General features: G+C 42.5%; 1 non-coding gene across 1 annotated transcript; it reads right to left on the bottom strand.

Annotated features, from left to right (window-relative positions):
- Window positions 1-14,385: 14,385 nt before the first annotated feature.
- On the bottom strand, window positions 14,386-14,492 carry LOC131221990 (small nucleolar RNA R71). The gene has a single exon (XR_009159705.1). It is a non-coding gene; the product is annotated as a small nucleolar RNA R71 (small nucleolar RNA).
- Between the last annotated feature and the right edge of the window lie 7,481 nt (window positions 14,493-21,973).

Genomic DNA, 21,973 nt, shown 5'->3' with positions numbered 1-21,973 from the left:
TTTTAGAAACTTTCTATTTTCTATTTTTTTAGAAACTTTCCTTTTTAGTTTTAGAAACTAACGAATCCTTCTATTTCTATTTTTTAGAAACTTTTTTATTTATTTTTAAAAAACTAACTCACTTTCCTTTTTCTTTTGTAGGATCCTAATATGGAAACTTCTAATTAGTAAGTTCTTTCTAATTCTCTCTCTTTCTATTTCTAGATTTATATTCCCTCTTTCCGTTTTAGGTGTAGGTTAGATCCTGAAATTGACGGCTGAGAGTGTTTCATGCCCAAGTGGGTTTGTGACAACACTCGACGTCTTTTGAGTGAAGGAGGATTAGTTGAGGGGTTATCTATCCATCAAAGGATTAGACACCACTCGAGATCCTCATAGTTAATTGAGGTTATGGCTACAAATCAGCTTGTAAATCAACTAATGAATCAACTACAACCTCGAGTTGTGGAGTCCAGAATGAGAATGAGGTGCACCATGCACCCCCGCCTCGTACTTTACCAGATTACTTACAACCTGCGGGGGTAAGCGCCCCTTCTTGTATGGTTTTTCTAGGAAACACAGGAAACATGGATATCAAGCCTGGAGTGATCCAATTCCTTCTAAAGTTCCTTGGACTTGAATCTGAAAGTTCATACCTACACTTGCAAGAATTTAATGAGGTTATAGCCACTTTATACTTTCCTAACGTGTCTGAGGACACAGTAAGGCTGAAACTCTTTCCTTTCTCCTTTAAAGAAAAGGCTAAGACGTGGTTGCACTCACTACGTCCGCGATCTATTGGCACATGGAATGACATGATGGAGTTCATAAAAAATTCTTTCCATACCATAAGAAGAACACCATCAGGAAGGCGATCATGAACTCATCAGGAAGTCGATCATGAACTTTGCCCAAAAGGAAGATGAAACATACTTCCAATGTTGGGAACAGTTCAAGGATCTCGTCAGTTCATGCTGACAACACAGTTTTGAAACATGGTGTATAACAAATTTTTTCCATGATGGACTGACATCTTCTATCCACCAATTTGTCAAGACAATGTGCAATGGGGAGTTCATGAACAAAAATGTCGATGAGGTGTGGGACTATTTTGACAAACTCGCTGAAACTGCACAATCATCGGACATCTCCCCAAAATCTTACACCACATCTAAGCTTACTCAAGCAAGGGATAGAGGTAGGATATACTTGTTGAAAGAAGATGATATAAATGCTAAAGTGGATAGTCTCGCAAGGAATGTCGAGGCTATGGAACTTAAGAAGGATAAGGCTAAGGAAGTTATATGCGGTATCTGTGCTTGCAACATACATACTACTAAAAATTTCCCAACGATACCTACTTTTCAAGAGGCACTGAATGAGCAATTGAATGTCGTGAACAACTACCAAAGACCTTTCAGTGGACCCATCTCTAACACATACAATCCTAATTGGAGAAATCATCCGAACTTTATTTAGAGGAATGGACAAACTGCTACTTCTCAAGGACTCCCTAACCAATTCTTGAATCAAGGGAAATCTCAAGAGGATCCGGTCTGGAAACATATTCAAAACCAAGAGCTTATCAATCTGAGTATATTACAAACCCTTCAAGACCTTTCAAAGGCCATATAAGGGCGTGAGACAAAAAATTGAATTGGGGAAAAAGGGATTCTTCCATCCCAACCTTTCCCCAATCTTAAACCACAATATGAAATAAGTGATCTAAGCTCTTCAAATTAAATGGAGCAATCTAAGTCTATCACCACTCTTAGGAGTGGGAAGATAATTGACAAAAATATATTGCGATAAGGGCTAAAAAATCTAAGGACCCGGAAGTAGATGAAACTGATAAACCTAGCAACACTCCACAAGGATTAGAACCAGAACCTCTGAACAAGCCGATTGCCCCATTCCCCCAATGGTTGATTGCACCAAAACCTCTCTCTAACTCTCAGGACATTCTAGAGGTGTTGAACAAGTGTAAGTCAATCTTCCTTTACTGGATGTGGTTAAATAAATACCTTCATATGTTAAATTTTTGAAAGACTTGTGCATGACCAAGAGGGGGCAAAGTATCAAAAAGAAAAATTTTCTAATAGAAAAAGTGAGTATGACACCCCGGTCCTTGCTCCAATGTGGGCAGGTGTGATGTGGGCCACGCTGGGTGCCTGGGCGAGCTACCATGTTGGGCGAGCTACTATTGTAGGTGACTGTGGACAGAACTCTATCCCACATTACTTTGGCAGTCGTTTGAAGTTCTGCCTATATGTAGAGGCTCTCCCTTAACTATTGTGACGCGTTTTAAAGCCATGCGGGGGAGACACCAAAGTGGACAATATCACAACGGTGGGACAGGTCATCTCATTTAATATCAGAGCTAAGGACGACTCTGTTCCAACGGTGGCAGATTGTGACACCCCGGTCCCTGCTCCAATGTGGGTGAGCATGATGTGGACAGGGCTGGGTGCCTGGGCGAGCTACTGTTGCATGCGACTGTGGATGGTACTTTGTCCTACATCGCTTGGGCAGTCATTCAAAGTCCTGGCTATATGTAGAGGGTCTCCCTTAACTGTTATGACATATTTTAGAGCCATGCGGGGGAGACCCCAAAGCAAACAATATCACAACGGTGGTGCGGGTCGTCTCAATGAGTGCCATCCTAAAGCAAGATGTGCTACGGAAATACAAAGATCCTGGTAGCCCAATCATTTCTTGTGTAATTGAGAATTACCACATTGGGCACACACTTCTTGATTTAGGAGCGAGCATAAATTTGATCCCATACTCAGTCTACGAACAGCTAGGTCTAGGTGAATTAAAACCCACCCGAACTAAATTACAAGTTGTCGATCACTTAGTTCATGTACCGAGAGGGATAATTAAGGATGTGTTGGTCTAGGTTGACAAATTTTACTACCTGGTAGATTTTATCGTCCTAGATACTCAACCCATCGTGGACATGAGCACTCAAATTCCTGTCATTCTTGGTCTCCCATTCCTTGCCACATCAAATGCAATCATTAATTGCAGGAATGGAGTCATGAGTTTATCTTTTGGAAATATGACATTTGTAATGACCCGAAAAATTTTGTGCTAAGACCCGAGTACTACCTCTATTTTCCTTAGAAGTTATTTGTGGGTTAATTAGCGTTAAACTCGATTGCTTGTGAAATTAGCATCAATCACTTTAAATTTGATCTGCATGACTCAAAACCTGTAGAATCGTTAGCGCTATGTTACTCTAAAATCTGGGATTCAACGCTAAATCCAGTTGCTCTTGGGAATTTTTAGAAGCTTTGGATCGGACCTGGACCGCGCGTCAAAAGTCCGATAGCGATGATCTTAGACAGTTATGGTCACCATGTTGGACTTGACCATCACCTCAAAAATCAAGTCCAGATGATGTCCTGGGTCGATTTGATTGAGTCCGGAGTGAAGAGTGTGAGAACGGTGAGAAATTAAATATGATTTTATGAAATCTGAGTGGTGTCGCTTGCACGACGATTTTAAGCAATCTGACCGTTGGATTCTGACCCAATTTCACCCTCGGATCAGGGAAGATAGCCCAGGCATGTCATAATGCTTGTGGACCAGATCGAGTTTCGATAATTGTTGAATTAAGAGTGGTCTGCCACGGCCGATCTGTAAATCCGATCGGTAAGAAAACTCAGCCTGACCTAAATCCATGGTCAGTGAGCTTAAGTCTGACCGCACGTGGAGAAAGGACCACCGGAAGTGCTCCGTTGGATCGAGAGAGGCCTGATTTGGTTATAACCAAAGTATACCTTGGCCCTGGGGCTATTTTCATCAATATTAGGCCTATATAAAGACCTTAAAGCCCTCACTCTCTTTTCCATACGAATTTCCTAACCCTAGCTAAGAAAGAGAGAGGAAAAGAGAGAGAAAGTGAGAGAGAAGTTGGTGAATCATCTTAAGATTCTTTCCTGTTACTCTACATCCTTAAACCATCACTTTTGAATCGTTATTCCGGCGATTCTAAGTTCATCCTTGGGTAAGTTAATCTAATCCTAATCTGTTTAGAGCTTTGAATAGTCTATGTGTTGATGTAGCTCATTTCTATTCTTGCCTTAGGTTATCTAGTCACCGTTGACAAAGACATATCGTCTGAATCAGTTCAGTGTGCTTTTCTGGTTTAAGGTGTGGACTATATTCATATAGGTTATGGTTTTCAAGGCTTGCAATGCCAGTTAATGGTTTATTCTTGTTGTGGGTGCAATTTCACATGCCAAATGCTATGTTTATTTTACGTTCCTGATATGTATGTGTTATATTGAGATTTATGTATTCTATGTATTTGTAGAAAGTATCGTATACGTATATAATATGAACATGTGTTTACCATGATTATTTGTCGTGTACTTGTGCTAATTGTATGTGTGTCAACTCCATGGCAAAAGGAATTGTCCAAATGCGTGTATTCCAACATACGTCATGTATGTTGAGCTATGTAGTCTAAGTGTTTGTAGAAATGTCTGAATGGTCTAAAGTGTAATATATTATCTTATTTACGGGTGTTGAGAAGTGATTCTCAACTCTCCTATTGGTGTGTATGATTTCCTACATGCAAGTCACATTTTTTGTTGTTTAATTTCAAGTATTACTTATGCTGAAATCCATGTTAAGTTGATATTCTTCAAATGCTCACATACTGTGTGATTTGAATTGTTGTTCCATTACTGTTCCAAATTGTATATGCATATCTATTATAATGGAATGTGTTTGGGACTATGAAATAGTCCAGGAAATCGGTAATCGGCCTTGAATTCGTGGCTGAGGTTGCTTTCGCCACGAAGGATGTGATTTGATGAACCCGAGTCATATTAGAGTTGTTAGCAGTGGTTTGGCCACATGGAGTGTTTGCGAACTCCATGTCGTTCAACCCAACGTGCGCTCATGCTAGTCAAGTTCGTCAAGTAACCCGATTGTCCGATGTATGTTCACCATGTATGGACGCTATTGCTTGAATCTAGGGTACCAAACTTACCAATGAAATCTCGTTAACCGTTGTACCTTAATCCTCTAAGACTTATGAGACGGACATGGTGGTATGGGACACTGTGGTCGAGCTGTCGGCCTACGCTGGGGTGACGAGCCTCCCCATAGTGACCAGTGAGCACACCAGACTCGTGAGCCGATTATGGTGGTATGGGACACTATATTCATGCTGTTGACCTACATTGATTGGTGACGAGCCCTTTGTAGTGACCTCGAGCATGCCCGGATACTGCATTAAGGTGACGAGCCTTAGAGTAGTAACGAAGGTATGATAGACGTGCATTGATTGGTGACGAGCCCTTTGCAGCGACCTAGAACCATATGATCGTATGAGATGGCCTAGGACTGATGACCCTAGAATGGATCACTGTGTGGAAATTAATATGAGGAAGGTACCTTAGCTTCCCAATCCTGCTGTATGAAAAGGACTAATAACAACTTGGTAATCATATTTATGCACCACATTTGCATGTGCGTGGAAGTCGTTGGCACTGCGGGAGGTTGTCATGCGTAACGTAAGATGAAGACGCTGAGGGAGTAAGGCGAGGGCACGCATCATTTATACATACATCCTTACACTAACAAGAGTAATTAGGACATGTTTGATTATTTTGCTTTGTCATTACTGCTTGATTGAATTGATAACATGTTAACCTTTGCTTTATTGTTCCATTGAGTTGATCACTCACTCCCACGTTTTGGGGCGGTGTTTAAACACCAACCAGACTCTGTCTTAGATGCAGATGTTGACGCGACCCCTGAGGTAGAGCAGGAGTTCGAGGATGATAAGGCCGCATTTTCTTTTATGTAGTTTTCAGGCCAGGTTCTTGTGAACCATGTCCTGATATATGGAGATTCTGGGTTTTCTTTTGGAATAGATAATTTCATTTTGATACTTGTAATTTGATTATAAATACTTGTAAGTATGACCTGACATGTATACGTATTTCAGGGACTCGCACATGTACACATACATTTCTTTAAGTCTTCTGCTTGCGTCTTTCACTTATTCCTAAATTATGTTTGCAGTTTGGCTTAATCTATTCCATGTTTTCTGTACCTTTACAGACAACATACATGCATCATTAAATATGTTGCATAAGTGATGTTTTGAAACTCGGGAGCTGAGTTATGCTCGACCCCGAATTTCAGGGCATGACAAGTTAGTATCAGAGCATGAATTGGATTAAACCGGACCTGGGTAATGGTCACACACCGCACGCTGTTGCCACCTTAGTGTAGGAGGGTGCGAGTTATTGTAGAATTTATGTATGTGTTTCTGTTACTTCTATCGGTGAAAGTTTACTGAAAACGATCACCGAGATCGAGTCTGTGCGCACTCCTGATCACACACAGCGACCTAAAATCTCTTCTAGACCGTCCATTGATGAGTTTAGATGGTTTATCTTCCCATCTTAGCCCTTAAAATGTCTATAAACCTGTGTTTGTATCAGATTTTAACCCGAGTGGCGCGATATGCATCGAATCAGACTAAGGAGCCAATCGAGTTAATTCCAGGGGGGCCCACATCATTTTGGACTTAGGCGAGTCATCACCAGAGTGTCCAGAGACCGGCGATGACCTCGCCGGTTCGGTGAGCCCTCGCTGCCCAGCGGGCCAGGCCGGCTCGGGCTGACGCCGTTGGGGCCTAGTGTGGCCCATTCCTCCATGGTTGGTAGATTGAAGTACCTCTCAAACCCTCTCTTCTTCATAAAATTCCCTCCCAAGCTTTCCTTTTCTTCAAGTCTCTCTCAAAACTCCACCAAAATTCCTCCTCAATCTCCTTCTTCTTCCATTTTCGTGCACACCCATCCAACCCATCTCAAAAACCCATCCCCATTGCTATTTTCACTCCCTTTTCTTCTCATTTGAGCTCTTAAATCCTTCTTTGGGATCTCAAATGTGTGGAAGCCTCACCATTCTTCCCATTTCCCTCTTTTCTCTCATTTTCCATGGCCCTATTTGAGTTTGTCACGGCCATATTTTCCATCTCCACCTTTCTCTCTTGGATGGGGAGGAAGAGAGCGCCCATGGATGAAGCCGGGCCTAGCCGCCCAACCCGTGCACAGAGGCCGAGAGGTGCCGCCGTGAGCACGACCGCCATCCATGAGTTTCAGACCAAGCAGGACCTTGATCCTCAAGCTCCCATTGGAAGAACCTTGCTGGCGGAGTTATCTCATGGAGTCTATAAAGGCCGTAGGGTCCTTTTTGAGGCTCATGTAGATCCACGGCTATATGGCGAGTTTCTCATGTTGGAGCGCCTGGAAGGAGCTAGTTGGTGTCCCTTGTCTGAGGGAGAATATCGCGCTAATGCGAGCACTGTTCGAGCTTTTCATGCCCTCATTCGTGATCCTTCGCTGGAGCCTCTGCAGTTTAAGATCCCTTGTGGAAGAGGTCGGGAGGCTACGGTCAACGTCGCTTTGATATCCTGACTCTTGAATGTGCCGCTTGGTGAGGTGCATGCCAGTAAGAAGAATTTAAGCAGTGCGCGCGAGAGGGATTGCCGTATGCGGCTCCTGTGTGGTTGTCTAGTCGAATGACAACCTAATAGAAGCCTTCCAGCTACCAACATGATGGATGAATTTCGCTTGCTTCACCACATGTGTACATTCAATGTATATCCAAGGTGGAGCAACCGCAGTGAGTGTACGCGCCTAATGGTAGATTTTCTGTATCAGGTGGGGCAAGGAGAGAAGTTATATGTGCCAACGTACATCTTGTGCCAGATTATCCTTATCGCTCGTTCGAATAGGAGGACCAAATCACTCTCATTTGGCCGACTCATATGTAAGCTTGCACATGAGTTTAGCTATAGGCTTGGGGCAGAAAAGCCGGTACCTGTTCGCTACATTAATGAGACGACCCTAAATCAAATGGACATTGGGCCTCGTCGGTGATAAGCCTCATAAAGTGAGGATGAGACAGAGAGCGATGAGGAAGAGAGTTATGGTGAGGGTGGATCTGAGATTGAAGAAGAAGAAGAGCAGGACGAGGAAGAGGTAAAGGCCGAGGATACGAGTGATAGTTCTCCTCCTGTGGCACCAGAGCAGAGCGTAGATCAGGCTGCCAGGGATGCCCGTATCGCTCGGCTTGAGGAGGGTCAGGCTATTCTACGCTAGGATATCATGGATCTTCGAGGCCTTGTAAAGCATAAGTTTAAGAAGGTGACTCAAACTCTGAAGTCTATCCTGTATTGTTTGCAGGATAAGGTGCCCCACCTCCATCTCCTGATTCCGAGTAGTTGCAGTTGTAGTCGTCATTTGCTTTGTTTTGTTGTTTGCCATTGTTGGCATAGTAATTGGAAGTTGTTTGTTGTTTGCCGTTGTTGGCATAGTAGTTGGAAGTTGTTTGTTGTTTGCAACTTTAGATGTTTTAGTTCACATGCTTTCTCTGTCACGATTCATGTAATGCTGCACTTCTTGTATTGCGACAATTTTGTTAAATGAAATGCATGTTGTTTATCGTTGAAGTTGTGCTATGAATGCTGTGTAGGTGGATTATGTGGATGTTGAATCTTGTAGGTTGCATCCTCTGTTGAATGTAGGGTATGCCTCCTAAGGGATCGAAGACTTCGGCCCATCTCTCTTTGGTCGAGTCGCTTGTCGGGGTTTCTCCCCTAGGCAATAGCCAGACGGATCCACAGTCGGGCCCGTCTCATACTGGTGCTGGGCCGACACCTGTGATTCCACCTATGGCTCCTCCAGTCACGCCTTCGGTTCCTGAGCTGAACCGTGCATCTACGTCGATGTCATATGCATCTTCATCTGCTCCGCCTCCTGATAGGTTTGAGTAGATGATGTTGTTGATGCAGCAGCAGCAGCAGTTTCTGTCTTCCATAGCTGGCATCTTTGCTCAGTCGATGGGGGTGACTCCACCTGCTTCACCTATGCACCCATCTGGGAGTGCTAGTGCGAGCTGCACATTTGAGCGATTTCAACGCTCACGACCTCCCACATTTGTGGGTTCTCATAGACTCGAGGAGGCCGAGTACTGGATTGATCGCATCTCTAAGATGCTGAGACCGCTGCACTGTTCTGAGGTTGAGCAGGTCGAGCTTGCCTCCTTCATGTTTGAGAAGGAGACCAGTTTATGGTGGGACAGTGTTCTTCGCACTGTTGTGAAAGGGTATGAGTGGTCGTGGCAGGCGTTTGAGGCACTCTTCCACGAGAAGTATTTTTCGATCACGTACCGACATGAGAAGGAGAGTGAGTTCCTTCGCCTTCGTTAGGGAGGGATGTTGGTGACGAAGTACGAGAACCGATTTACTGAGCTAGGTCACTATACTCCTTTGATTCTGAGTGATCAGCCGATGCGAAAGCGACATTTTTCTGAGGGGTTGAGGCCTGAGATCCGATCGAAGATGTGTTGTGCTAGCATATCTTCCTATGCGGAGTTGGTGAGCATGTCTCTACGAGCCGAGCAGGACAGGGACAGGTCGTCCTGTATGCGAGCACCTATAGTTCCCAGACCATGACCTGACTTTCAAAGTACACCATTTCTTGGCAAGAGGCCGCGGGCAGATTCTCTTTTGAGGCATTCAGCGCCGCCCGCTCAACAGGTGCGAGCTAATTTTTACTGTTCGTACTGTGGAAAGATGGGGCATTTGGATCATACTTACTTTTTGCGTATGCGGGATAGTGGATTTACTCCACCGCAGAAGATCAGTCGTCCGATGCCTCAGGTTATATCACCTCCACCTCTTCGTTCAGCGCCAGCTCATGCATCCTTCAAACCTTCTGTACCTAGCTTCAAGCCACCTCAGCGGCCCACGGTTCCTCCGCCGAATCGCCAGCAGCAGGCTCGAGTTCACGTGCTCTCAGCTGAAGCGCCTGTGGCTGACTTAGTACCGAGATCCTTTGAGGTTACTGCTCACATCCAAGGTATTCTCGTTTCTATGTTGGTGGATACAGGGTCCACTACCTCTCTTATATCATATGAGGCAGTTAGGCGCCTGAGTTTGGGCACTGTTATTATGAAGGGAGTGATGCTCACTACCGCTACGAGGATCTCCTCTGCTATAAACAAGTGTTATATGGATTGTTTGATTAATCTAGGGAGTGGATCGATTCTTGTTGACCTTTTTGTCGCATCTCTTTACCATTACGATGTCATTATGGATATGGATTGGCTCACGAGGATACGAGCAGAGATTGATTGTGAATCTAGGTTGGTGGCAATCCATGAACCTGAGGGCGAGACAGTTACTTTCCCAGTTCAGGTCAGTTACCCTTTTTGTCTTGGTTATTATTCTTCTCTGTTGGAAAGTATGGCTAGATCGGCGTTTGAAAGCACGCCTGTAGTTCGGGAGTTTGAAGATGTGTTCGAGTCGATTCCTGGATTACACCCTCAGCACGAGATTGATTTTACTATCGATCTCATGCCTGGTGCGGCACCCATTTCTTTGCCCACCTACGTATGCCTCTGAGTGAAATGGAGGAATTGAGGAAGCAGATAGATGATTTGTTGAATTTGGGTTTTATTCAGCCTAGTGTGTCTCCGTGGGGAGCACCTGTCCTGTTTGTTAAGAAGAAAGATGGTTCCTTGCGATTATGTATTGATTATCGTAGGTTGAATCAGGTAATTGTGAAGAACAAGTATCCTTTGCCTAGGATCGATGATTTATTTGATCAGTTGAAGGGGGCATGGTACTTCTCGAAGGTTGATCTGCAGTCAAGGTATCATCAGTTGCGCGTCAAGAATGAGGACGTGCAGAAGACCACCTTCAGGACTAGCTTTGGCCATTATGAGTTCCTTGTGATATCGTTCGGTCTTACAAACGCACCGGCCGTGTTCATGGATCTGATGAACAGGGTATTTCGGCCATTCTTGTTCCGATTCGTCATTGTCTTTATCGATGACATTTTGATATATTCTGTCTGTCGGGAAGAGCAGGAGGATGATCAGGGTCAAATATTGCATATCAGACCCCAGTAATTGCCTGATTTTACGTACATGATAAGGTTTAATGCCATATTTTAATTGTATTTTTGTTACAGGATGAAGTGAGGAGCGTTAATTGAAAATTGATGTTAAAGGCTGGATTTCATGATCCAAAGTCTCCAGGGCACAGGATAGACTCCAGAGAACCAATAATGAAGATTTTACATGCCTGGGATCTGAGGAAAGCAAGCCAAAGGGGCCCGAAAAGGGTCCAGAATGCAAGATCACATGGTTCCCGCTATCCGATCAGTTCGAAACTTAATACATGGGATGAGGGCCGTAAATTAACCGTACATATTAAATTTCAGCCATTAAAGATCTCGGGAAGTGAGCCAACTGACAAATCAGCCCGTTAATCTCCAATTTGGGGCCCACCTGATATTTGGAACTGCTTCAAACTTGGTGTTGACGGTTGAAATTATATGACAAAGAAGATGGACGGATTGGATTTCTCGAAATCATCACAGTGGACCCCACATTGAGTGACATGTGCATGGTGCACATGTGCACTGACCGAGCACCGAACGGGCTTGCGTCGGGTCAGCAGCGCTGACCCGACTACGTCTTTGAAAAGGAAACCTCCGTTTCCAGCGTCTGCGGCGGCCGACCGTTGTCGTCGGTTGTGGGGCCCACCTATTGTCCAAATGGACAATCCAAACCGTCCATCCGCTTCCTGAGGTCGATATCGTCATCGCCTAGATGTCCGTTTGGTTCCATACATATGTACGGACGTTGATCGCTGAAAAAACGTAAAATGGACGGTGAGTTCAAAACTCCGTGGGTTGCACCGAATCCACCCCAAAACCAGTCAATTCCTACTGATTTTTCGAGCTGAAACCAATGGACGACGTGGATTCCTGTGAAAAGTCCAGGAATGGGCCCCACCATCATCGCAGCGTCGGTTTGGCGTCCGCGTAGCGTCTTCCGCTGGCCGTTTTTGCGAAGGTTTGTGGGCCCCGTACGTCACGCGTACGGCCGATCTGACCCGTCCATCGTGTAGAGGGCTTTGAGAGCTTCAAAACCATGTTGATATTCTTCGCCCATGCGTACACACGTGTGCGGTACAGAGGCCACAAACAGGCCGTCTTGTGACGTTCAAAACTGTTTTTTTTGAGATTTCTTCTGTGGGCCGCGCTAATGGACGTTCAAAACTACCCATTCTTGACTGAAATTTCGTCCTGAATCCAATGGTCGGGGTAGATTTTCCAGTAAATGCCTGTGTGGGGCCCTGCGATCACGTCTGCGAATATTTGTTCTCCGAGTCCTTCTACGACTGTGCCACCGACCTCAGCCATCCAGCAGCTATAAAATGGGAGTTTTGGACGTGGGAGAACCATTCAGAACCATTCGGAGTCATTCAGAACCAGGGGATTCCAGATCTGGAGCAAGGAAGAGAAGAAAGAGAAGAAAGAGAAGAAAGAAGAGAGAGATCGATTGGTTTGGTGTTTAATTTTTATGAATTTTATTTAATATTTTTCATGAATTTTATGGGTCACTAATCTCTCAGCTAGGGTGAGATGAAGCCCTAATTTGATTAGCTCTTGTATTGGTTGATTTACTTTGAATTTCAATTAATTTGTTTCTTTCTTTAAGTGGGCTTTATGGGTTTAAATTCTATACTTCTCCATCTATGAACTTGATTAAAGTATATATATGGATGTTGTTTGGATGCTTATTATAGGTACTTGTGTCGATCAAGAACAAGTTTCCTATAGAGGAAGAAACAGTGTGCTTTAATGAATGTACATTCCATGTACCCAACCAAGGATATGGGATATGTCATTCATGGCATTGCTTAAAGGAATTAGACAGTTTGTATGCCCGATTAAGGACACAGATTGTGCTTTCTCTATTTAAGTGGTATCAATCTAGATCAAGGTGAATCAACAGACAAAACAAGGGTTAGGATAATTAGGGATGGATTCGAAAGTCCTAGTGCCCTCTCTCTGATTGAATTTTCTTCCCTGTTCTTAATTAATTGTTTTTCATAAAATTGTGCTTAGTAATTCATTCCATTATTTGTTGGATTAGTTAAGGAGAATCATATATTTGAATTGTGACGACCAGTCCTCGTGGGAACGATCTCGTAATACGTACCGTATCTACATCTGATTCGTATACTTGCGAGTTTAAAAATCATTTAAATCATGTTGGTTTAAACAAAACATCAAGTTTTTGGCGCCGTTGCCGGGGACTGTTTTGTTCCTATTGGATTTAGGATTCTCTCTTATCATAATTCATAGTCTTAGGTTTTTTACTAACTCTAGGTTAAATTTTTTTTGAAACTAACCTATTTCCTGTTTTGTAGGGACCTGACATAAACTACTAATTTGGTAATCTCTTTCCAAATTTTCTATTTTTTTTTCTAATTTCTATTTTTAGAATTAAGGTTTTATTTTTTTAGAAAGTTTCTATTTCTATATTTTTTTATTTTTAGAAATTTCCTATTTTCTAATTCTAGATTCTGATTCTTCTTTCAAGTAACTTTCTATTTTCTAGTTTAGGTTTTATTATTAGAAGAGTTTTTAGGTTTTATTTTTTTAGAAAGTTTCTCTCTTATTTTCTAATTTCCTATTTTTTAGAAATTTTCCCTTTTTAGAAACTAACTTAGCTTTTATTTCTAAGATTATAAATTTTTTTTTTTTTTTTTTTTTTTTTTTTTATTTTTTTTTTTAGAAATTAACCGTTGCTTAGGATTTTTTTTCTAGCATTATCTTAGTAAATTTAATTTGTTTTTGTTTTCTTTTTGTTTACAGGAATTAAGGAAGGAAGCTGCTAAATAACATTGTCTTCAAAAGGAGGAGCTCTCAAATCTTCAGACATTCATCATCTCCTTTTCTCGGGTTCTTCTTTCCAATTCTCGTTTGCATAGCTTTCTCTTGTTTTTAGGAATTCATAACTTTTTCCTTTAGTTTTATTCATCATAGGTTGCATCTTAGTTTAGTTTTCTTTCTTATATTAATAACATAGTTTATGCTAGGACGTAGATCTCTGAATATAGAACTAGCACCGTTTGATCCTGAGATTGAAAGAACAATTCGTGAAAGATTGAGAAATAATTCTGTTGAAATGGCGAATGAGACTGAAGTTAAAGCTCTCAAAGATTATTCAGCTCCTGTCCAATTTAATGCGCCTTCATACATAGTGTTGCCAACCACTACGGCAGCACACTTTGAACTTAAACCTGGAGTCATACAATTGTTGCCATCCTTTTATGGATTGGACAAAGAGGACCCATATCATCATGTGAAAGAATTCTTAAACATTTGCTCCACCTTTAAGTTCCAAAACTTCTCAGACGATTCGATCCGCCTACGCCTGTTTCCTTTTTCTTTGAAGGATAAGGCGAAAGCATGGTTGAATTCTCTAGAAGTTGGATCTATCACTACATGGGACCAACTGTCTAAGAAGTTCTTAAACAAGTTCTTCCCCATTCACAAAACCAATGCCCTCCGTAGAGAAATCACTAACTTCACACAAAAAGAGGGCGAGCACTTTCATGAATGTTGGGAAAGATGGAAGGACTTGCTTCTTAAATGTCCTCACCATGGTTTTGAGAAGTGGCAACAAGTTCAATACTTCTATGACGGTCTGACACCACAGAACCGTCGCATGGTTGATGCCACCAGTGGAGGGTCATTCATGACCAAAAGTGATGTCGAAGCGTGGAACTTCTTTGAAACTTTGTGCGAAAATTCCCAGCAATGGGATTATTCAAATAGAGGTGATAGAAGTCCCCAACAACAAAAGAGAGGTGGTATATATGAGATAGGAGTCATACCAGAGCTAAGTGCCAAGCTTGATAACCTGACAAAGAAAGTTGATGCTCTGGTATTGAATAATGGACCACCACAAACAGCTCAAGTCGAGGCATATGCCACATGTTCTAGTTCTGTCCATACTATTCAGTCTTGTCCAGGTGCAGCATTCCCAGAACTTCTCTCTGAACAAGTTCATGATATGAACACTTTTCAAAAATATGGGAATGATCCTTACTCGAACACATACAACCCAGGGTGGGCTAGACATCCAAATTTCTCTTGGGCAAAAGGACCACAACAAGGAGGACCATCTGGAAATCCTCCCATGCAACCGCACCTCCAAGTTGGCAGTCAACAACCTCAACAATTTTCACAATATCAACAACTGCCTACACAATCAAGGAAACCATCTCTTGAGGATACACTCCATCTTTTCATGCAGAGTTCTCTCCAATTCCAAAAAGACACCCAACAAACCTTACTGGCCAACCAGCAAAGCTTACATGCAAATGCACAATCCATTGCCAAGCTAGAAGTACAAATGTGTCAAATAGCTGCAACATTGATTGAGAGAGAGAAGAGCAAGTTCCCTAGCCAACCTGAGGCTAATCCAAAGGGACAGTTTGAGATTGGCTCTAATTCCAACCAAGGGCAATATCATGAACAGGCCAAATCGATCACTACCCTTAGGTCAGGCAAGCAGATTGATAACAGAATAGAGATGCCTGGGGATGAATCAAATTCTAAAACAGAAGATCAAGATGAAGCAGAGAGCCATACCAGTGCATCCGAAGTCCAAAAGCTCTCTGACTCTCCAAGAGCCACGAATGTGCCACCTTATGTGCCCAAAGCACCCTTTCCTCAACGTCTGGCACCAATAAAGAAAAGAAATAACTTTGATGAAATCTTGGATGTGTTTCAAAAAGTGCAAGTCAACATCCCGTTGCTTGACGCTATCAAGCAAGTCCCTGCTTACGCTAAGTTTCTTAAAGATTTATGCACTCAAAAGCGTAAGCAGAATGTTCATAAGAAAGTCTTCCTTGCAGAGCAGCTCAGCTCCATGATTCAACATAACACCCCTCCTAAATTTAGGGATCCAGGAGCTCCCACCATTTCTTGCGGCATAGGAGATCATAAGATCGGGAAGGCATTACTTGATTTAGGGGCGAGTGTCAATTTGTTACCATATTCGGTCTATGGCAGCTAGGACTTGGTGAGTTGAAACCGACTAAGGTAACATTACAACTAGCCGATAGATCTCAAGGTGCCCGGGGTGTTATTGAAGATGTGTTAATCCAGGTTGATAAATTTTATTTTCCGGTGGATTTCATAGTTATAGATACTCAGCCTGTCCAGAATCTTCATAGTTAGATTCCAGTCATTTTGGGTCGTCCATTTTTGGCCACATCTAATGCTATTATCAATTGCAGGAATGGAGTTATGAAATTGTCCTTTGGTAACATGAATATTAAACTCAATGTTTTTAATGCAGAACAACAATCCTCCGATTTGGATGACATATTTGAAGTGGACATGATCGAGAGCCTTGTGCAGGACTCCTTCCGTACATCTTTTGAAGATCCTCTTGAGACCTGCTTAGCACAATCGGGCATGGATTTTGACATTGATAGTCCCATCCATGAAGTCAATGCATTGCTCGACTTTACTCCTATATTGGAGACTGAAAAATGGAGAGCGAAAGTGGAACCTCTTCATCCCTCTGAGACTCTTCCTGACAGCACAGCTTGTAACTCTGAGAAGACAAAGGCGAGCAGGCTGCTTAATGTTCTTAGAGCATATAAGGCAGCAATTGAACGGAAGATAATGGAAATACAGGGAGTATGCCCCACGATATGTATGGATCATGCTGTAGAAATGTCGCGTGAAATGCAAAGGAAGCGTGATCCTAACATGGAAGAAGTCATTCGAGCAGAAGTCCTTAAATTATTTGACGACAGTGTCAGTTACCTCATTTCAGATGGCACAGTTCATGAGAACTCACATCACTTGTCTGGGATTGGTTAATCAAGATGTTGAGGTAATTTCTTTGGCAGACCCTGGTTATAAAGATTATTTCATTCATGGTCTGTTCTTGTCTGGCTGAAGACGTTAAACTTAGCGCTCATGGGAGGCAACCCAGCCTTTTGCTTTATTGTATTGCTTGTTATTTCATTCATTTTCATTATTTTCTTCGTTAGTTACTTCAATGTTTGTGGGTAACATTACTGCAAACCCTCACGAGACTACAACTCGTCCACTAGGGGTAACCTAGGGGTTTAAAGGCTTGTTGCATGCGCTAAATGCAATCGAGAGCACCTGCGAAAGTGGTATAGGTAGGCTCTTCTTTTATTTTTCTTTTTGTTATTTTTTTTCTTCTGTTGATTTCTCTCTTGCGCTAACTCATTTTTCCGTTGAAATTCTTCGCAAACTTTGAGAAAGCTTCTTGATTCTCCGTCCAGGTACTATCTTTCCCTCATTCCTCTTTTATTATTCGTTGTCCCATGTGCATCGCATGATTATTTCTTTTACATTGAGGACAATGTAGATTTTAGGTTAGGGGTGGAAGATTAGGTTACCTAATCAGTATTTTCTTGGTTTTGAGCAAAATTTTTGAAAATTTTAAAATTTTTTCTGGAATTTCTATTGAACTCAAAGTGATTTTGAAGGATAGTTGTGATTTTACCATTATAAGATACATGATGTTGGTAACTAATGACTCTTGGATTCGGCCATCTGCTTGATTTCACAGTCCATTTTGAATTGTTAATCCATGATTAGAGGTTGTAAACATTGATTGAGTCATGATTTCACATATCACATCTCGCTTACACATTAAGTTTTCGGTTCGATAACTGAATGATTAACTTGGTAAAAAGAAGAATTAAAAGGCTAAGTCACATAATCTTCACCATAGGTTTGCTCCTTATAGGTATAGATTTGATTCTCCATAATTTACTTATAAAAAAATGAGGCGACGAGTTTTCGCCATAGGTTTGCTCCCTATAGGTATAAATTTGATTCCCCTCATTTGCGTTACTGCTCGAAAAGAAAATCAAAGGCTGGTAAAATGAAAAGTTAATCTGTGAGATAAGTGTTGGTTTCAAGCTTGGTTGTCACGAATTACCAATGATATCATGAGATTGAAAATTGGATCTCTTAATGTTTGTAAGTCGAGATTACACTTTACATTCATGGAGCTCGATGTTCAGAATTGTTCCAATTAATGGATTAATAGTTTGAAATTAATTATGAAATCTGTTGAGAGCTTGATTTCAGGAGAAAATTCTACTTACCATTCATGAATCTTAGAATTTTCACATCTCAGCTATCTGTTCACAAGTCACTTGAGTTTACAGGAATCGTCTTTTATTTCTAAAATTATTTTTCGCATGTTTTGCTCGAGACTAGCAAAATGCTGGTTGGGGGTTGTGATCAGGGTCAAATATTGCATATCAGACCCCGTTAATTGCCTGATTTTACGTACATGATAAGGTTTAATGCCATATTTTAATTGTATTTTTGTTACAGGATGAAGTGAGGAGCGTTAATTGAAAATTGATGTTAAAGGCTGGATTTCATGATCCAAAGTCTCCAGGGCACAGGATAGACTCCAGAGAACCTTTATTGGTGCCTGAGATCTGAGGAAAGCAAGCCAAAGGGGCCCGAAAAGGGTCCATAATGCAAGATCACATGGTTCCCGCTATCCGATCAGTTCGAAACTTAATACATGGGATGAGGGCCGTAAATTAACCGTACATATTAAATTTCAGCCATTAAAGATCTCGGAAAGTGAGCCAACTGACAAATCAGCCCGTTAATCTCCAATTTGGGGCCCACCTGATATTTGGAACTGCTTCAAACTTGGTGTTGACGGTTGAAATTATATGACAAAGAAGATGGACGGATTGGATTTCTCGAAATCATCACAGTGGACCCCACATTGAGTGACATGTGCATGGTGCACATGTGCACTGACCGAGCACCGAACGGGCTTGCGTCGGGTCAGCAGCGCTGACCCGACTACGTCTTTGAAAAGGAAACCTCCGTTTCCAGCGTCTGCGGCGGCCGACCGTTGTCGTCGGTTGTGGGGCCCACCTATTGTCCAAATGGACAATCCAAACCGTCCATCCGCTTCCTGAGGTCGATATCGTCATCGCCTAGTTGTCCGTTTGGTTCCATACATTTGTTCGGTCGTTGATCGCTGAAAAACGTAAAATGGACGGTGAGTTCAAAACTCCGTGGGTTGCACCGAATCCACCCCAAAACCAGTCAATTCCTACTGATTTTTCGAGCTGAAACCAATGGACGACGTGGATTCTTGTGAAAAGTCCAGGAATGGGCCCCACCATCATCGCAGCGTCGGTTTGGCGTCCGCGTAGCGTCTTCCGCTGGCCGTTTTTGCGAAGGTTTGTGGGCCCCGTATGTCACGCGTACGGCCGATCTGACCCGTCCATCGTGTAGAGGGCTTCGAGAGCTTCAAAACCATGTTGATATTCTTCGCCCATGCGTACACACGTGTGCGGTACAGAGGCCACAAACAGGCCGTCTTGTGACGTTCAAAACTGTTTTTTTTGAGATTTCTTCTGTGGGCCGTGCTAATGGACCTTCAAAACTACCTATTCTTGACTGAAATTTCGTCCCGAATCCAATGGACGGGGTAGATTTTCCAGAAAATGCCTCTGTGGGGCCCACCGATCACGGCTGCGAAAATTTGTACTCCGAGTCCTTCTACGACTCGCCCACCGATCCCATCCATCCAGCAGCTATAAAAGGGGAGTTTTGGACGTGAGAAAACGTGGGAGAGGCATTCAGAACCAGGGGATTCGAGATCTGGAGCAAGGAAGAGAAGAAAGAGAAGAAAGAGAAGAAAGAAGAGAGAGATCGATTGGTGTGGTGTTTAATTTTTATGAATTTTATTTAATATTTTTCATGAATTTTATGGGTCACTAATCTCTCATCTAGGGCTGAGATGAAGCCCCTAATTTGATTAGCTCTTGTATTGGTTGATTTACTTTGAATTTCAATTAATTTGTTTCTTTCTTTAAGTGGGCTTTATGGGTTTAAATTCTATACTTCTCCATCTATGAACTTGATTAAAGTATATATATGGATGTTGTTTGGATGCTTATTATAGGTACTTGTGTCTGATCAAGAACAAGTTTCCTATAGAGGAAGAAACAGGGTGCTTTAATGAATGTACATTCCATGTACCCAACCAAGGATATGGGATATGTCATTCATGGCATTGCTTAAAGGAATTAGACAGTTTGTATGCCCGATTAAGGACACAGATTGTGCTTTCTCTATTTAAGTGGTATCAATCTAGATCAAGGTGAATCAACAGACAAAACAAGGGTTAGGATAATTAGGGATGGATTCGAAAGTCCTAGTGCCCTCTCTCTGATTGAATTTTCTTCCCTGTTCTTAATTAATTGTTTTTCATAAAATTGTGCTTAGTAATTCATTCCATTATTTGTTGGATTAGTTAAGGAGAATCATATATTTGAATTGTGACGACCAGTCCTCGTGGGAACGATCTCGTAATACGTACCGTATCTACATCTGATTCGTATACTTGCGAGTTTAAAAATCATTTAAATCATGTTGGTTTAAACAAAACATCAGAGGAGCACTTAAGAGTGGTCTTGGATACTCTTAGGAAGAATCAGCTTTTTGCACAGTTCAAGAAATGCGATTTCTGGAAAGAGGAAGTCAAGTTCCTAGGACATGTGGTGTCCAAGGAAGGGATAGTTGTCGATCTTGCTAAGGTAGCTGCAGTTCAGGACTGGAAGCAGCCTGGTTCAGTTACTGAGGTGAGAAGCTTTCTGGGTCTAGCAGGCTATTATCAACGCTTCATACGAGACTTCTCGAAGATAGCCAGACCGTTGTCTCAGTTGACACGGAAAGATTTGAAGTTTGCTTGGAATGAGAGGGCGGAGATAGCTTTTGAAGAGCTGAAGGATAAGTTGACGTCCACCCCTGTGCTAGTATTGCCAGAGCATAGGGTTAAGTGTACGATATATACTGACACCTCTCGCATTGGTCTAGGTTGTGTCCTTATGCAAAAGGACAGGGTGATTGCATATGTTTCGAGACAGTTGAGGAAACACGAAGAAAATTACCCTACACACGACTTGGAGTTGGCAGCTGTCATTTTTGCATTAAAGCTCTGGCAACATTACCTCTACGGAGAGGAGTTCGAGCTCTTTTGTGACCACAAGAGCCTTAAGTATATTTTCACTCAGCGTGACTTGAATATGAGGCAACGTCGATGGATGGAAACATTGAAAGACTTTAAGTTCGATGTTTCTTACCATCCGGGCAAGGCGAACCTTGTGGCAGACGCGTTGAGTCGCAAGAAGACTATAGAGTTTACGGCTTCTCTAATAATAGAAGAATGGGACATGTTGGAGTTTGTGCGAGACTTTGAGCAGAAACTTATGGTAGAAGAGCCGTATGAGGTTATCGCACACATTCGTGTATAGCCCCTCGTTGACGAGAAGATCGTTGCAGCTCAGGCAGATGATGAGCTTTTGGCGAAGATGAGAGAGCGGGTTAGTACCGATGAGCACTCCGAGTGGAGTGTTAGTTCAGATGGGGGCCTACGATTTCGTAGCCGGTTATGTGTCCCAAACATTCCTGACTTGAGACGGGAGGTTCTCGAGTCAGCCCATACTTCTAAACTTGCGATGCATCCAGGTAGCACGAAGATGTATCAAGATATGAGAAGATCTTATTGGTGGGACAACATGAAGGTTCACATTGCTGAGTTTGTATCTCGTTGTCTCACATGCCAACAGGTCAAGACAGAGCATCGCCGACCTCCTGGGCTGTTTCAGCCCATGCCCATAGCAGAATGGAAGTGGGACTTCATCTCTATGAATTTTATTTCAGGGCTACCGAGAACGAGGAAGGGGCATGACTCTATTTGGGTGATCGTCGACCGATTAACAAAGTTGACTCATTTCTTACCGATCAGAGTCACAAACTCTGCAGACGAGTTGGATAGGTTGTACATCAAGGAGATTGTACGTCTGCATGGAGTTCCTTTGGAGATTGTGTCTGATAAAGATACACGTTTCACATCTATCTTCTAGACTCGTATCCAGGAAGCGATGGGTGTGAAATTGAAGTTTAGTACCGCCTTTCATCTGCAAACAGACAGGCAGACGAAACGTGTGAATCAGATTCTGAAAGACATGTTGCGAGCTTGTGTTTTGGATTTCAAGGACAGTTGGGATGATTGTCTCCCTTATGCAGAGTTCGCGTATAAT

This window comes from Magnolia sinica, chromosome 1 (genome assembly GCF_029962835.1).
Source record: "Magnolia sinica isolate HGM2019 chromosome 1, MsV1, whole genome shotgun sequence".
NCBI classification, from domain to species: domain Eukaryota; kingdom Viridiplantae; phylum Streptophyta; class Magnoliopsida; order Magnoliales; family Magnoliaceae; genus Magnolia; species Magnolia sinica.
This window is presented reverse-complemented; position numbering and strand designations above follow the sequence as displayed.